Here is a 14,563-nt window from a genome sequence, read left to right on the forward strand (position 1 = left end):
GACAAAGCAGACACGAATGTGTAGGTGTCAAGAGGAACTAAAAATAAATACCTGCTGGGAAATCATCATTATTATTATTTTGCAGGAAAAATAGAGGTTATATGTGAGGGGTGATTGTTTTATTATACAGGGAGAGATTAGGAAAGGCTCGATCCACTGAAATGTTCATGCAACAGAAATAAAGCAGCATAATGGTGCAGGTGGAATGGAGTGATAATGTGGAGGTTGAGGCTCAGGGCGGCTGGTAACACAAAAGTCCCATCATAGTTATGTTTGAGTCATTACTGAAATCCACCGTTGCATTTTGCACCCTTAAGCACTCCTCAAGTCACTCCAGGGAGACAAAGCATCTACTAAAAAGAAAAACATAAAACAGATAACCAGCAGCAAAATCAGCACTTCCACATTTAGACCTGCATTTATAAACACATGCTTTCTGAAGAAAATAATATACAGCTAATGGAAGTTTGTCACAAAAACTTTGATGTTAGCTTGGTAAAGCCTTGAAAGTTAATTTTTTTTAAAGTTTTAAGGTTTTACAGATAGATATAGATAAAACGATAGATAGAACGATACGCTCTAAAAAATCTTGGGTTATTTTTTCTTCCCAAATCCTGAGCCTTTTTGGGTAATTTTTTTTGGGTTATTATTTCAGTATTGGGGTAGTTTTTCTGTTACCTAGCTTCTAGGTCAGACGTAACAACCCAGTGTTTGGGTAGTTTTCTTTTGTTACCCAGATCTTGGGTCAGAGATTGAGATATTTATCGCAGGCTTTTTGCAACCTCTTCAGGAGAGAGCAGTGCAGCTCCATCAAAATGGTGCATGTCTTCGGTAAAATACAGGTTTGTGTACATTTTATTTGATCTTTACATTCATTATTAGGCTATATATCATTTTATTTTATGCAAAGCAACACACACTGTAAAAAAATATATGATCATTAAGTTGTGACAATATGTTTTTACATTGCTTTAACTCATCAAAATAAGTTAAGCAATTTTCAAGCGGACAAGACTACCAGAGGCGGCATGGAACAAACAATACTCAACAAAGACACAGGGCAAACATGAGGGCTTAAATACATACAGGACTAACGACGAGACAAGGGACAACGGTGAACATTTAAACAATAAACCAATGACAACATGACACAGACAAGGGAACAGAAGGCAGGATCACATGACTAAAACGGGGGATCACATGACATACCAGAACCCAGGATTAAGAAACAAACACCCAAACTGTGACAACAAGATTCAACTATTTGTTTAAGTCAGTTTAATGTAATTTAAGTTGAAATAACTTAAATATCTAAAGCCTGGTTCACACGGGACGATTTTAAAATTGTCGGCCGATTTTCCAAACCTGAGAGACCCCACACACGGCGATAAAAAATCACGGGTCTAACAGTTTTGGTCGTACAGTGTGTGGTGCGCAGCCACACGGCAAAATCAACACATCATCTCACACGAACCGATTTGACTCCCGAGCATTCCCAGCCAGGTCAGACGGAAAATCTCGCAAAATCCCTCGAGATCAAACGTGACTTCAGAGTAAACAATCATGGCGGACGAAGAGGATGCAGTGGCGATAGTTTGTAGTTTGTTTTTAACCGAAAAAATAAATGTTATCAAAAGAAAAGGCGGTGGTCAAAATAGTGGAGACAACGCGAGCATGGACGGCTGTTTTGATTTTGTTTCCCAGTGCTTCCTCTGCGCCTCGTCACCTCGCTTTCTGATTGGCTACACGCCACAGTCCACAGGCTGCGTGCTCGTTTGTCCCCGGGGGGCACCACACACGAGGACAAATCGGGCCAAAAAAATCCAACATGTTGGATATCCGGGATTTGAGATCGGAGTGGTCCCGACGTCCTTCCGAGCAGACGAGAGCACTCTTAACACACCACACACGGCAGGAATATCTGATCAGATTATTTTACCATAATCGGAGCATACTTAAGATTGTCGGAAGGGGTAAAACAGGGCTAAAATTGGCCTAACTATCCTGCCGTGTGAACCAGGCTTAAGTTGATTGCACTTAAAAATTTAAGGCAGCAACTTTTTTTTTTTTTTTTTTTTTTACTGTGTACAGGGGCGAGATGTGAGTCATCTAAACGAGTGTCTCGTCTGATGCCTTGCATAAAATTTTATGATTTGATTAAAAAATACAGAATATGAATGCGTATGATGTTAAAATATGTTCTCAGAACTGTACACTGATTGTTTATGAACAGGTTATGGAGTCAGTCACAGCATATTTGGGCTACGAGTAAAAAGCATGGCGGCGGTCTGAAGTTAGAACTGAACATTATACAAGTGCAAGCAAAAGATCCAGCGCCGTTACGGTGGAAACGGGACAACAGAGACTGGTAGATTACACTTGAACTACCTTCCAAATGTTTAATTGTTACTTCTAAATGTTTAATTGTTACTTCTAATATTTGTTAAACGAGCTTAAATGTTGGCAATATGTATTAAAAATTATTTAAAAAATACTATACTGTAAAATATGATTGAAAATAAAGGAATTATCATGCAAGCCAGTGGTTGTATCGAGTATTTTAAAAAAGTTTAGAGGATTTAAGTTAATCCGTAGACATTTAGTATGAAGTAAAAATACAAAGAAGAAGCTAGTATTATAGTAAAAATGAATCAACTAAGCTGGGTTAAAACAACTCATTATGCTGGGTTAAATAAACAACCCAATTTGAGGGGTGTGCTCAAATTTTCGAATATTCGATCTGTAATCATTATTTGAAAAATAAAATACTATTCAAATTTTACTACGTTGCTGGCCGTAAATGCAGTGAATCCATGATAAATCCCAAGCACTAACTCGCAGTTATAATTAAATCCACTGGTGGTGCTGTGGAGCGTGTTTAACAAGTTGTCATCGTCTGCCTTGCGAAGTTTGGAATACTTAGATGAAAATTATCAAACTAAATGATCTAACAGAATGGAATTACTTATGATCAAAATAATTAAAGCTGCAGTCAGCTTTAAAAATGCAACATTTTTTTTTAATCATATTCACTGAAACTGACATGTGCTCCGACAGAACAACATAAATCAGCCAGTTTTAGAAAAAAACCTGCGCTTCTAACTCCACCTAGAGCCTGTTATTTATTTTGCAAAAATCCACCGCTCCTGGTTCTTCTGGTCCAATCAGCGCAGGGCTGTGTGAGATCTGACTGTCAATCACAATTCGTGCACACGCCACAGATACATGTGATGTAACAGATGTTACAATATACACACACTGACGAGGACGAACTTGATGGGAGGGTGCTCGGTGGTAGTGGGGTATGAGAGTTGAAGTCCCCTCAATCTGCCAGACTTGCCGACTGCAGCTTTAATGAATCTGCATTATCATAATATCATCACCACAATGAGAAATCACATGAAATCCAAACAGCAGTCGAATGAGGAAAGACAGCTGTCCATCACTGCATTCACGACTGCAGGTAAGCGCAGCTGTAGCATGAGTGATCAGAGATGATAACTTATCTGATAGCAAAATTATTTTGAGATATGTGCTTCCTTTAAGTTTCGTTGAGGGAGACATGTTTAAGAACAGAAACGCAAAGTGCTGTTAGAAAAATTCGCTTAGCACACAGTTATCTGTGTCTCTGAAGCGTCTGTCAGCGGCAGTGAAGCGCGTTTTGTCACTCGAGCATGTGGATATAGGCTAATTGTTTTTCTCAAAATGAACATGAAACAATTTAATCACAATAATCTTATTCTGACTGACTCGAGTGTGTATGTTCTGTACGATAATTGGCACAGTCTGCTTTATTAGCCTTTTTTCCGTTCGCGCTGCTTGAGTTTAAATGCTTTTGTTCTTTATATTTTTTGTTGACACATATTGTTTAATTTTTTCAACTCAAAGAAAACCTTAAGATATATTGTAAGCTTGTTGTGTATATTGCCTAATCGTAAACTTGTTAAGAAATAGTGACAAAAACCTAAACGTAAAAAATATTGTCTTTCTCATTTAACGTCATTTAAATAAACTAATATTCCATATATTCGATTTTTATGAGCCCGAATATTCGAAAGCAATATTTTTTTTAAATGCCCATCCCTAGCTGTCCTACATTTACCAAGCCCTTGGGTTGAAAATAACCCAAATTGTGTTGTTTTTAACCCAGTTTTTTTAGTATGTAGATAGTGGAAATGCGGCCAGTGTCTAAAAATGCCTTAACAGTTGGGGGACGAGCACAGAGAGGTTCATGGATCAAGATAGTTTTTTCCATGCTCATTGCAGGTCATTCAGATGGAGCTGAGAGCACTAGGCACACCTTAAATGCATCATGGCCAGTGGGTAAGAGACAGCAGTCCATTAGCTTTGCTGTCAGGAGAGCACAGAAGCTCAGCCAGTGATTCACCGTGTCGATCGTGTCAGACAAACATAAAGGAAACAGAACAGAGGAGAGAGAGAAGACTCTATGTGAAATGATGCCCTCTCCACCAGCTGAACAGTCTTCACACAGACTCATTGAACCTTTAGAGTTACTGGTTGTAGCAGGGTGACTGAATCCACTTATGAGGATATCATTCACCTGTGCTTAGTTTAATAAGCCCCCTCCCCTTTCTTGTTTGATATATAAGCGATGTGTGGTGGCCTCTTGGTATCGCCCTTGTGACGTCATCCGTGGTTGCCACAGGCTTAGACTGTAAGCTGGTCTTTCCATCTGCCGTGTGCTGGCTGCTCGCTCCTCACAGCACGTCACTTACATGGTCCTGACTGAGCCACTGTATTGCAATATGATGTGCGACTATGAAGCGGTTTGTGAGCAGGAAAATCCCGTGATCTCCCCTGCATAACTGAGGGTCTCTTGGGTTATTTGTGGGAATTGAGCATCAATGAATTGTGATGCCCAGTGTTGAAGAGACATTGGCAGCTTATCTCTCCCCACAGCATCAGGGTGTGGGGTTATAAAGAGCTGTGTCGGGCCACCTCCTAGCCTTTGTCCAGGTCCTCTAGCAGGGCAAAATAGCCATGGCATGCAAGCAAGCTCCAGCCTGACCTGCCGCCATATACTCATTGCCCACCAAAGAAGAAGTAGTACGGCAGGGTTTGGTGGGCAGTGTCTGGCCCTTTAGGGATGATGCAGCATCAGGAGAGAGATAAGCTGCCAATGTTTCTTCAACCTGGGACCGTTATTCTCTATAAAACCCTATTCGGACAGGATTATCATATCATATGTGATTTAATTACAAAATATCATTCTCCGCTCCTCAGACTCTTTTCTCCTTAAACAGCCTTCTTGCAGACCAAAAACTATGGGTGAAAGTGGCGGCCCCTAGGTTGTGGAATGCACTTCCTTTAACTGTTAGGAATGCCCCAACATTAGGTAGTTTTAAGAAACAGTTAAAATACACATCTTATTAAGATAGTGTTTATGTCTTAATTGGAGACACTGGACACTGGATGTATATTTTACTGTACCTGTTGTTGCATTTTGGGTTTTCTTAATTTTCTTTTATGGATGTACTTTTGTACTGTACTTGTTGTAGCACTTTAGGTATAAGAAAAGCCCATTATAAATAAATTGTTATTATTATTATTATTATTATTATTAGTTTGACAAGGGTAGATGGAGTAATGTAATTTTACCACAGGACATCTGTAATATTAATTGCCAATTCGGACGGGATAAGAAATCTCAGTAAAACTAGCTTGAAGTGGGAGGGGAAACTCGATTTACAGCGCCGTCACCTTCCTATCACATGCACAAACACACACACACATATATATATATATATAACCTATACATAACAATGACAGCAGACAGCAGGTAGCGTAGTGTGCCGGTTTTTTATTTTTATTTATTTGATTTCCAGGAAATCAGAATTTGACACCACATTTAACTCTAGATACAAAAGCCAGTGAGCCCCTTCTGGGAATGTGGGGTAAAAATCCTGTCATTTTCATGATTCTTTCATCACACTCTGCACGTGGATGCCAGAAGATCTGAGTGTAGGATGTAGAGTAAATATTCAGAAAGCGGAGGCTGAGAAGTCAAAGGCACTGCAGAAATTTTCATTCTGAGATTAAAAAATTCCACACGAACTGTTATAAACAATGTGGTACTGACAACTGTACCAACTGTACTTTGGTTAAGAATGAAATGGCAAGAATTTAAACACACTTCTACTATTGAATCCAATGTATCATCAGTCAGTCAAGCAGGCTAGCAGTCTGTGAGGCTATATGAAAAGGGGGATTCATATGTCCATTCAATATGTCCTGCCTCAGCTTCCTGTTTTAGTGAAAATTACGTCAACTCAAAGACTTTTTCTATGTACAAAAAAAGGCATATTTCTCTCAAATATTGTTCACAAATCTGTCTAAATATGTGTTAGTGAGCACTTCTCCTTTGCCTAGATAATCCATCCACCTCACAGGTGTTGCATATCAAGATGCTGATTAGACAGCATGATTATTGCACAGGTGTGCCTTAGGCTGGCCACAATATTGCTATAATAAGTTGACTAACATAGTTGGATGCTTTCTGGAAATGCCCTGCAGGTTGTGAAGTATGCACAAGAACAAAACCCTTGGTCTACAGTACCCAAAATGGACAAGCTTAGGGTAACACAATTTTCCTTAGTTAAAACATATACTGTTGTCACGGCCGACTCGCAAGCCGCGACAAAGAAGGAGATGACACGTTAAAATGATATGCAAAAAGGAATAACATTTATTAAAGTAAAAGTAATAAAGTAAGAGAATAGACCAAAACGGGAACAAGACAATAACTAGGACAACAACAAAAATGGCACGAGGGGAGAGCGCGCCCCGTCACGACCGAAGGGAGCTGCTTTTGTTTGCCGGCATCAGCTCTAGCACAGGTGTAAACCATCAGTCATCATGACGTCACTCACTCCAACTCCAACCTACAAAACAAGTAACAAAGACAACCGAACCCACACAATATGACCCACACTGGGGTCGTAACACTGTATAGAAATGTATCTGGACAGGCCTCTCCTTCTGCAGCACAAAAAAAGGTGAATGATATAATACTTCATCAAAATGGTAGTTTCCTGTACATTAGTGCCTGAACATGAAGCATACTACATGCCTAATAGGCCTGAATAACTACATTTTATTGAGTATAATAAAAATCCATGAATGCTCATGGAAAAGAACAACCCACCATAGCACAACCCATTAACACTGTTGCATTTACAAACACGGGCAAAAATCACACTACTGGTGCCTAGAGGCGAAGCAATCCACACGCCTCTTAAGCGAGCAAAGATATAACTTTTCAATATGGTCGCATAATTCCATACTTCATTAAGGGAATCATGTTTTCCAAAGGTCTCGAGACCATTCCAACTGAAACACCTTAAGAATTGGTGCAGGAAAGAATAGCCTGCCGCACAACAGCACCTAACATTTTTATTTCATGCCTCTTTTGGCAAGTTGTAAAGAATTAGCCCATCAGAAACTGAGATCCAGGGGTTGAATCCATATTCAAGCTGTAGAATCTTACAAATGTGTGCAGAGAGGACCAGCCTGCCGGAGACCACCGAACTTCGATTGTCAGAGATTTGTTGAGATGTGCGCTTCATCCAGTTCCAATGTCATCATCACCCGTCACTTCATGCAATGTAAAGAAAACCGAGTTATCCACCAGTCTTCATTATTAAACTGTATGTGTAATTTACTCACCTGAAATGTGGCATCCATCCTTCTATTCAATAAACAACTGTTTGGATTGTTATATCTGTCTTTGTGTCTGGTATATCCTGACAAACATGATGTACGTGTACTTATATACTGTATGATGCAAAATAAGATAAAATGTCTATGTACAACATTTCATCTTAACATGATTATAAGGCCACTAAAAGTATGTGATTTTTTGGTGTGTAAGTGTAATTTCAGTTGTTCCAATTTTTATGTGAATTTAGAATACATTTTAGTTTAAAGTTTGTGATGAAACATGATTTGTTCATAAAAAACATTTACATGGTTATCGAATGAGACCCGATGATATTTAAATTATATTATGCACATAACAGAACATAACCAAAGCTACTGATTATGAAATTAAAACGTTGTAAAAGTTGGCTTATAATAGTGGCGGGACGTTGTAGATGAATCACGAGGAAGACGACAAGGAACAGGAGAACAGGAATTTATTTAAAGAAAACTCAGGAGTCGCTACACACGTCATACATTAAACGGCTATACATTAACGAAATACAAATGAAAACGGACCAGGAATAGAGAGAAACAGAGGGCTTAAATAACACAGGGAAACAAAGCAACGTAATTGGGGCACAGGTGACACAGATGAGGATAATTAAAGGAGAACTCCGGGCAATTTTTAAGTTAATCTTGATCGTTAGACCTTTGTGAGTACTGACTATAGAAAAAAACCCGAACCGGATTGGTGCTTGCTACGCGGAGCTGCGACCGCGAATGCCCAGAGCTCCCACCCAGCTAAAACGGCAGCTATGGGGGCATGTACATAAAGAGCGTTTTTGAGGCTCTTTACAGACACAAAATGCAATTAAAATGTCTGTCCAACATGAACAGGGACCCTACATGTGAACAAGATGCGTTTAGCAACTTAGCCATTGTTTCAACTCACCTAAATAGTCTTTTAGAGGGCAAGCTGTAGTCTCGCGCTGCAGTCCCGTGCTGTAGCCGGAAAAGGTAAACAATGTCCAGGTGGGAGGAGCGTTGATCATGTGCGACGAGTTATGATCAGAGTTGCTTACAAGTGAAGAAACAAGTAGTAACGTAACTATGGAGAATTTAGAAGATTTTGAACACATGGAAGAGGCGTTTGAGTTTGATGGTCGTCCTTATTTATTCGAACCCGAGTATACTGACGAAGAGATAGCCTCACAAGAGTTGGAAAGAAGGAGACAGACCGCGGAGCAACCAGCAGATGAAGCAAATGCTTCAACGACACGAATTTCGTGCAACTGGTGGTGTTTGTGTGGATGTTGTGACCCAATGCCTACCGAGGAAGAAAGCCTGTGCTGTAAAGAGTGGGATCTCTTACAGCCAGGTAACGAGAAACGTGTCACCTGTACCGAGGAATTTCCTGCTCTTATCCAAAAGGCAGTCCTGGACACTTTCTTCTTCGTTCCTAAAATAAACTGGAAGAGACGTCCAAAACCAGAGGGACCAAATGGGCAGCTATCCATAGAGTGAGTTTAATATCTGATTGATTACATATACCTATTACGTAGTCATTTTATTTTTTATTGAAAAAAATAATAATAATAATTCTGCATTTTCGCTAGTGAACTAACCAAATGTTTGCTCTCTCTGCCCCCAACCCCATTCCCTATAGCCAATACAGACTGGTGGCCTACCGTGTTGTGCTAGAATGGGCACTAAAAGGAGAGCGCCTAGGGCGTGGCAGTAGAAGACCATTACCTAGCTGTGTTGTATCAATGATCAGAAGAAAGTATCCCTCCCCCACTGGTACTTACATTGGATTTCAGGAGACAGAGGAGATATTCTAAATGCTTAGTCTGAATTATACATTGTGCATGTTTAAAAAGATTTCATCATGATGTCATTCATTATAATAAAGTAGGTAAATCAAAGTTCTTGTGCTCCTATGTTTTTAATAAAACAATAATAACACATTATTACAGTTACAAACAAAACTTTATTTTACAACAATAAATGAAATAACAGTGGATGCTTCATATTAAAAATTTCAACATGGTCCGATAACAATGGTTTTGCAAAGATCAAAAGCGTGATGTGGCATGAGCGACCAGATCACTCTTGTCCGGCCTTGGAATTGGAGCGATGTTCTGGAGCAATTTCTTTTGCCCTGGTTTACGAGGGGGTAAATTGTCAGAGAAGACAACAGTACTGTCCTCTCTCCTCCTCAGCACACGCTCAACAAGATCATCGCGAAAGGCCTGTGTGGTGTTGTCAAACATGGGTTTTGCAACCCATTGCTGACTCTGTCTTGAATATACCGCTTTGTACCGTGGTTGTCCTAAAATACATGAAATTACAAATTAAATACAGCATCTCCATGGAAAACCTAAAGAGACTTGATAATATACAATGAATGTGATGTCATGTAAAACATATTTATATAAATGAGCATATATTATATGATACCTTCTATTGTCTTCGCGTGTGTCCTCCCAACGTTGCTATATGGTCAAGTACTGTAAGTTGGGTACGAGCCCACATGCTGTCGTAACTGTAGTGAAGTCGCTTCTCAGCATATTTCAGCATGACCTGATGGTACACCTCCAAAGATCCTGTATAAATGTAATATCACACACTCAATGATCCTAATGTAACTGGTATTATTGCGTTGTAGGCAGTAATGAAACAAAACTGCTCCTCTCAAAAAAATTTATAGATGTTGTGACAATAATCATCATGACTGGAAAAATATTTGAATCAATGTAAATAGATACCAGTATGCTTGAAGAGTTACATCTGCCTCAAGTCTCTAAGGAGATTTTTGTCCAACATCACTCCCTTCAGTGCCACAAAAGCTGATGAATCTGGTCTCAGCCACTTTTTGCGCCTCTGTTCATCCTCTGTCAGAGTTGTGTGATTGCAGGTGTACTGAGCACCATCCTCCTCCCACCGGTGAATACCACATATGTGGTGCAGAAGCGACTTCCATCTTCGTACACATTCCTTTAATAATAAGATTGAAGTCATAGTTTGAGAAATACTTTCCTGGTTCAAATATTATGTTATGTGCAAGGTAAATACTATCATAAATATTAACTACTGTAATTACACCGACAAGAACATGTGTTGTTATCATTGATATAACAGTAAATATTCTATACCAAAAATATTGTATCAATGTTATGTACTATTTAATATTCTTACCTCTTTTTCACCTTTGCTTGTGCTGCATGACCAGTACAGATGGTTAGTGATTGACTTTATCCATGGCTGCAAGTCTTTGTTACCAAAAATTACATATAAAAAGTTAGTAAAAAAATAAAAGAGAAAACAAACTTTTCTTGAGAGATACAAACCGTTGATTGTCTTTTCAATTAAATTTACTTACTTTTGCTCACATGCCAGGGATCAAATTCATGTTGGATGCTAGTGTAGTTGTCTTGCATAAGTTTGCGGACAGATGGCGATCTGTCAGTGGTCACAACATCAACAACCACTCCCCTGTCAAGCAAGTAATCCAGACCCCTCTGAAATCCCAACACCTCCATAGCAACAGAGCTGGTTGTTTCTGTGACCTAGAGAATAATATTGACCGATCAGACAAAGAATGTCTACATTTGATTTTGAAAACACTTACATAATTTGGTTTTACAAATCATAATAGATAACGTACCTGAACCAATTCAAAATGAATGATCTCTTTTGTGGCATCATCTTGAAATGAATATTGTGACGGCCTGCATACTTGTTTGTGTTATGTCTGTGTTTCAGTGGGGCGGGGCTTCAACCCTGAGCGCGGATGGAGGACACCTGCGGTGGGAGTTTCTCTTCCTGATAAAAGCTTCCGGCTCCCTGCCTTCAGGAGGAACGAGCGAGGGGTTCTCCCTCCTGCGTGCTTTTCCATTTACATGTTTTGTGTTGTTGCCGGCATTTTGTGTTTATTGTGCTTTTTGTTTGGTAAATAAATTGGTCATCTCTTGATTGAGGTTTTGGCGTCCCGCTTCTTTGTCACAACCTCTGAGCCGGGCTGTGACAAATGGGGGCTCGTCCGTTTGTTTATTTTCGCTACGTATTAAATGGTGCAGTGGCGGGACGGTAGGCCTATTTGTGAATGAAGTGTCGCTGGTGTGATGTCATGATTTTGACCGGTGTGCGGGAAATCGAGGTAAGTAGGTTATTTTAAATTGTCATTGTTATCAAAGGGGTGTGTCTCTGGGAGGCTTAGTGGCGTTACCCTTTTGGGTTTCGTCTGGTTGGGTTGTGTAGTGTTGCGGTGAAAGTGGACAGAGCAGTTGTCTCGGGGGCACTACCGTGGATTTAGGAGAGTCGCCAGTTTCTGGTTGCTTTTCCTTGCCAATCGGGCTCTGTGCATAATGGAACCACCATAAGTAGCCGCATGAAGACTAGGGTTGAGTGTATGTAGTAAGTTTGGGGTTGAGTTAGTTAGAGGGACACACCTTTTTTTTATGTTGGTAGCCTAGTAATGTGGTAATTTGATTTCCATTAGGCTTACGGAGATTTCACGCACGCGGTTAAAATGTCGGCTGTAGAGGAATTTATTGCATCTCCGTCGGAAGAATTATTAGATCTTTGCACAAAAGAGCAGCTGCTTGGAATAGCTGAACATTATGAGATTGATATCAGTAATAATATACTTAAAGAGCGGCAGAAAGCTATTGTAAGAAGTAGCTTAATAGAAAAGAGAATTCTGGCAGAAAACACGTCTGTATCGTCACCTTCACTTTCTATGTCGACTTCAAATTTAACATTTGAACAGCAAAAAGAGTTGCTTAGCATGCAAATTGAGCATGAAAGGTTCAAAGTGAAGGTCGAAATAGATAGGGATTTGGCAGTGGAAAAAATGCGACAGGAAACAATGCAGGCAAAGCTTGATTTGGAATTTAGACTTGAAACGGACAGGGAAGGTGCTGCAGCCGGTACAGATGTGTATGCACGGTCAACTTCTTTTTCAAATAGGGGTGTTTCTGGTTTTGATGTCGTAGGAAATTTGCGGCTTGTACCGAAATTTTGCGAAAGAGATCCTGATTCTTTTTTTGTACTTTTTGAACGAATTGCCGATGCGTGTAAATGGCCGGATGGGGCCAGAGCGTTAATGCTTCAGACTGTATTGACAGGTAAAGCACAAGAGGTGTATTCGTCGTTAACTGTGGAGGATAGTCAGGATTATGTGGAAGTCAAGGCGGCAGTATTGAAAGCCTATGAACGTGTTCCAGAATTTTACAGGCAGCAATTTAGAACTAATACAAATGCATTTTTCCCGTTAGTGTTCTGCTGCCGAAGTCAGTGATTTTGAGGGGTTGTGCAATTTAATTGTTTTGGAACAATTTAAAAATTCGGTTCCCAGTCGCGTTGCAGTCTATGTTAGTGAACAAAAAGCTCCGACTGCAACCAAGGCGGCAATGCTTGCAGACGATTATGTGTTAATGCACAAACGCATTTTTGATCAGTACGAGTCCCAGCCAAATTACAGTTTGCCAAGTGTTAATGTGTCGGACGAGATTGGGTCGCGCAAGAGTAGAGGATTCCAGTCAGAAAATAGAAATAATAGTTTGCGTGAATCAGATAAATTTTGTCAATATTGCCATAGACGGGGTCATTGGAAAGCTGACTGTTATGTACTTAAATCTAAGCCGACATTTGTTTCAGGTGCTTCGGCTAAAGGTACGGGTTTAGCGGCCCCTGTGCGTTCGTGTGACTCAAGTTCGTCTGATGGGAATACTTTTGGACAAACTAAAACTTTGTGTTCTGCAGTGCTGAATTCGTACCAGCCTTTTGTTAGAACAGGGTTTGTGTCTTTGTTAGGCAGTGGGGTAAAAGTGCCTGTCAAAATTTTAAGAGACACAGGAGCATTTGATTCCTTTATTCTGGCCGATGTGTTGCCCTTTTCTCGGGAGTCAGAATTGGGTTAAATGTTTTGCATGTGCCACTGCATAAAGTGATGCTTGAATGTGATCTGTTTCAGGGTGAGGCCGCACTGGCGGTGTGTCCGGCGTTGCCGATTGAAGGAGTCACCGTTATTCTTGGTAACAAACTAGCAGGTGATCGGATTTGGCCCGATATCCCACCGTTGGGGGCGGTAGAGGAAAAACGTTGGTTAGGTCAGGAGCTGGATGAAGGAAGGTTGGATTTTCCTGAAGTTTTTACGGCTTGTGCGGTAACGCGTGCTATGTCCCGCGTAAAAATTGATGAGGAATCTACCGCACTGTCTTGTGCGAATAAGCCTTTGAAAAGAATGTACTTGCCTTTGGCTGATTTCCCTGTGTCTGTATCTTGCAGTGAGTTGGTCTCATAGCAACAGGGGGATTCCTCTTTATCTGAGCTGTTTCAGCACGTGAAGCCCGACGCTGAGATAGAGGATAGTGTCAGTGGATATTTTCTCCAGAACTCATTGTTAGTGAGAAAGTGGGTGGATCGTAAAGGTAAAGTCCTTGGGGAACCGCTTCTTCAGGTTGTGCTGCCATTAAGATTTCGTGAGGCGGTTTTGAAGGTGGCACATAATGAATCTGGGCATGCGGGCGTTAATAAAACTTATGACAGAGTGTTGAGACATTTTTTTTGGCCTCGTGTAAAAAAAGATGTTTCCGCCTATATTAAAACTTGTCATACGTGTCAGCTTACCGATAAACCGAATCAGACGTTAAAACCTGCTCCGCTATTTCCTATTCCTGCAGTAGGCCAGTCGTTTGAACATCTTATAATTGACTGCGTAGGTCCTTTGCCTAGATCGAAATCGGGGGCAAATTATTTACTAACAGTGATGTGTCAGAGTACCCGGTATCCTGCGGCATATCCTTTACGCACGATAACTACTAGGTCTGTGGTTCGTGCACTTTCTCAGTTTATTTCGATTTTCGGCATTCCAAGGGTAGTTCAATCAGATCAAGGA

The 14,563-nt window shown here is 40.3% G+C and overlaps 1 protein-coding gene and 1 long non-coding RNA gene across 2 annotated transcripts in view; one reads left to right on the plus strand and one right to left on the minus strand.

Moving 5' to 3' along the window:
- The window catches only part of LOC143703835 (rho GTPase-activating protein 26-like), a 494,068-nt gene that overhangs the window by 291,036 nt on the left and 188,469 nt on the right, over positions 1–14,563 (plus strand). The gene's annotated exons all lie outside the window — the stretch shown is intronic.
- On the minus strand, positions 9,688–10,899 carry LOC143757633 (uncharacterized). The gene is made up of 4 exons (XR_013210706.1): positions 10,861–10,899; positions 10,535–10,659; positions 10,123–10,268; positions 9,688–9,994 (listed from the first exon to the last, which is right to left on the minus strand). It is a non-coding gene; the product is annotated as an uncharacterized LOC143757633 (long non-coding RNA).

Source organism: Siphateles boraxobius, unplaced genomic scaffold (genome assembly GCF_051911475.1).
Source record: "Siphateles boraxobius isolate OS27281-9 unplaced genomic scaffold, OSU_SipBor_1 11, whole genome shotgun sequence".
NCBI lineage: Eukaryota > Metazoa > Chordata > Actinopteri > Cypriniformes > Leuciscidae > Siphateles > Siphateles boraxobius.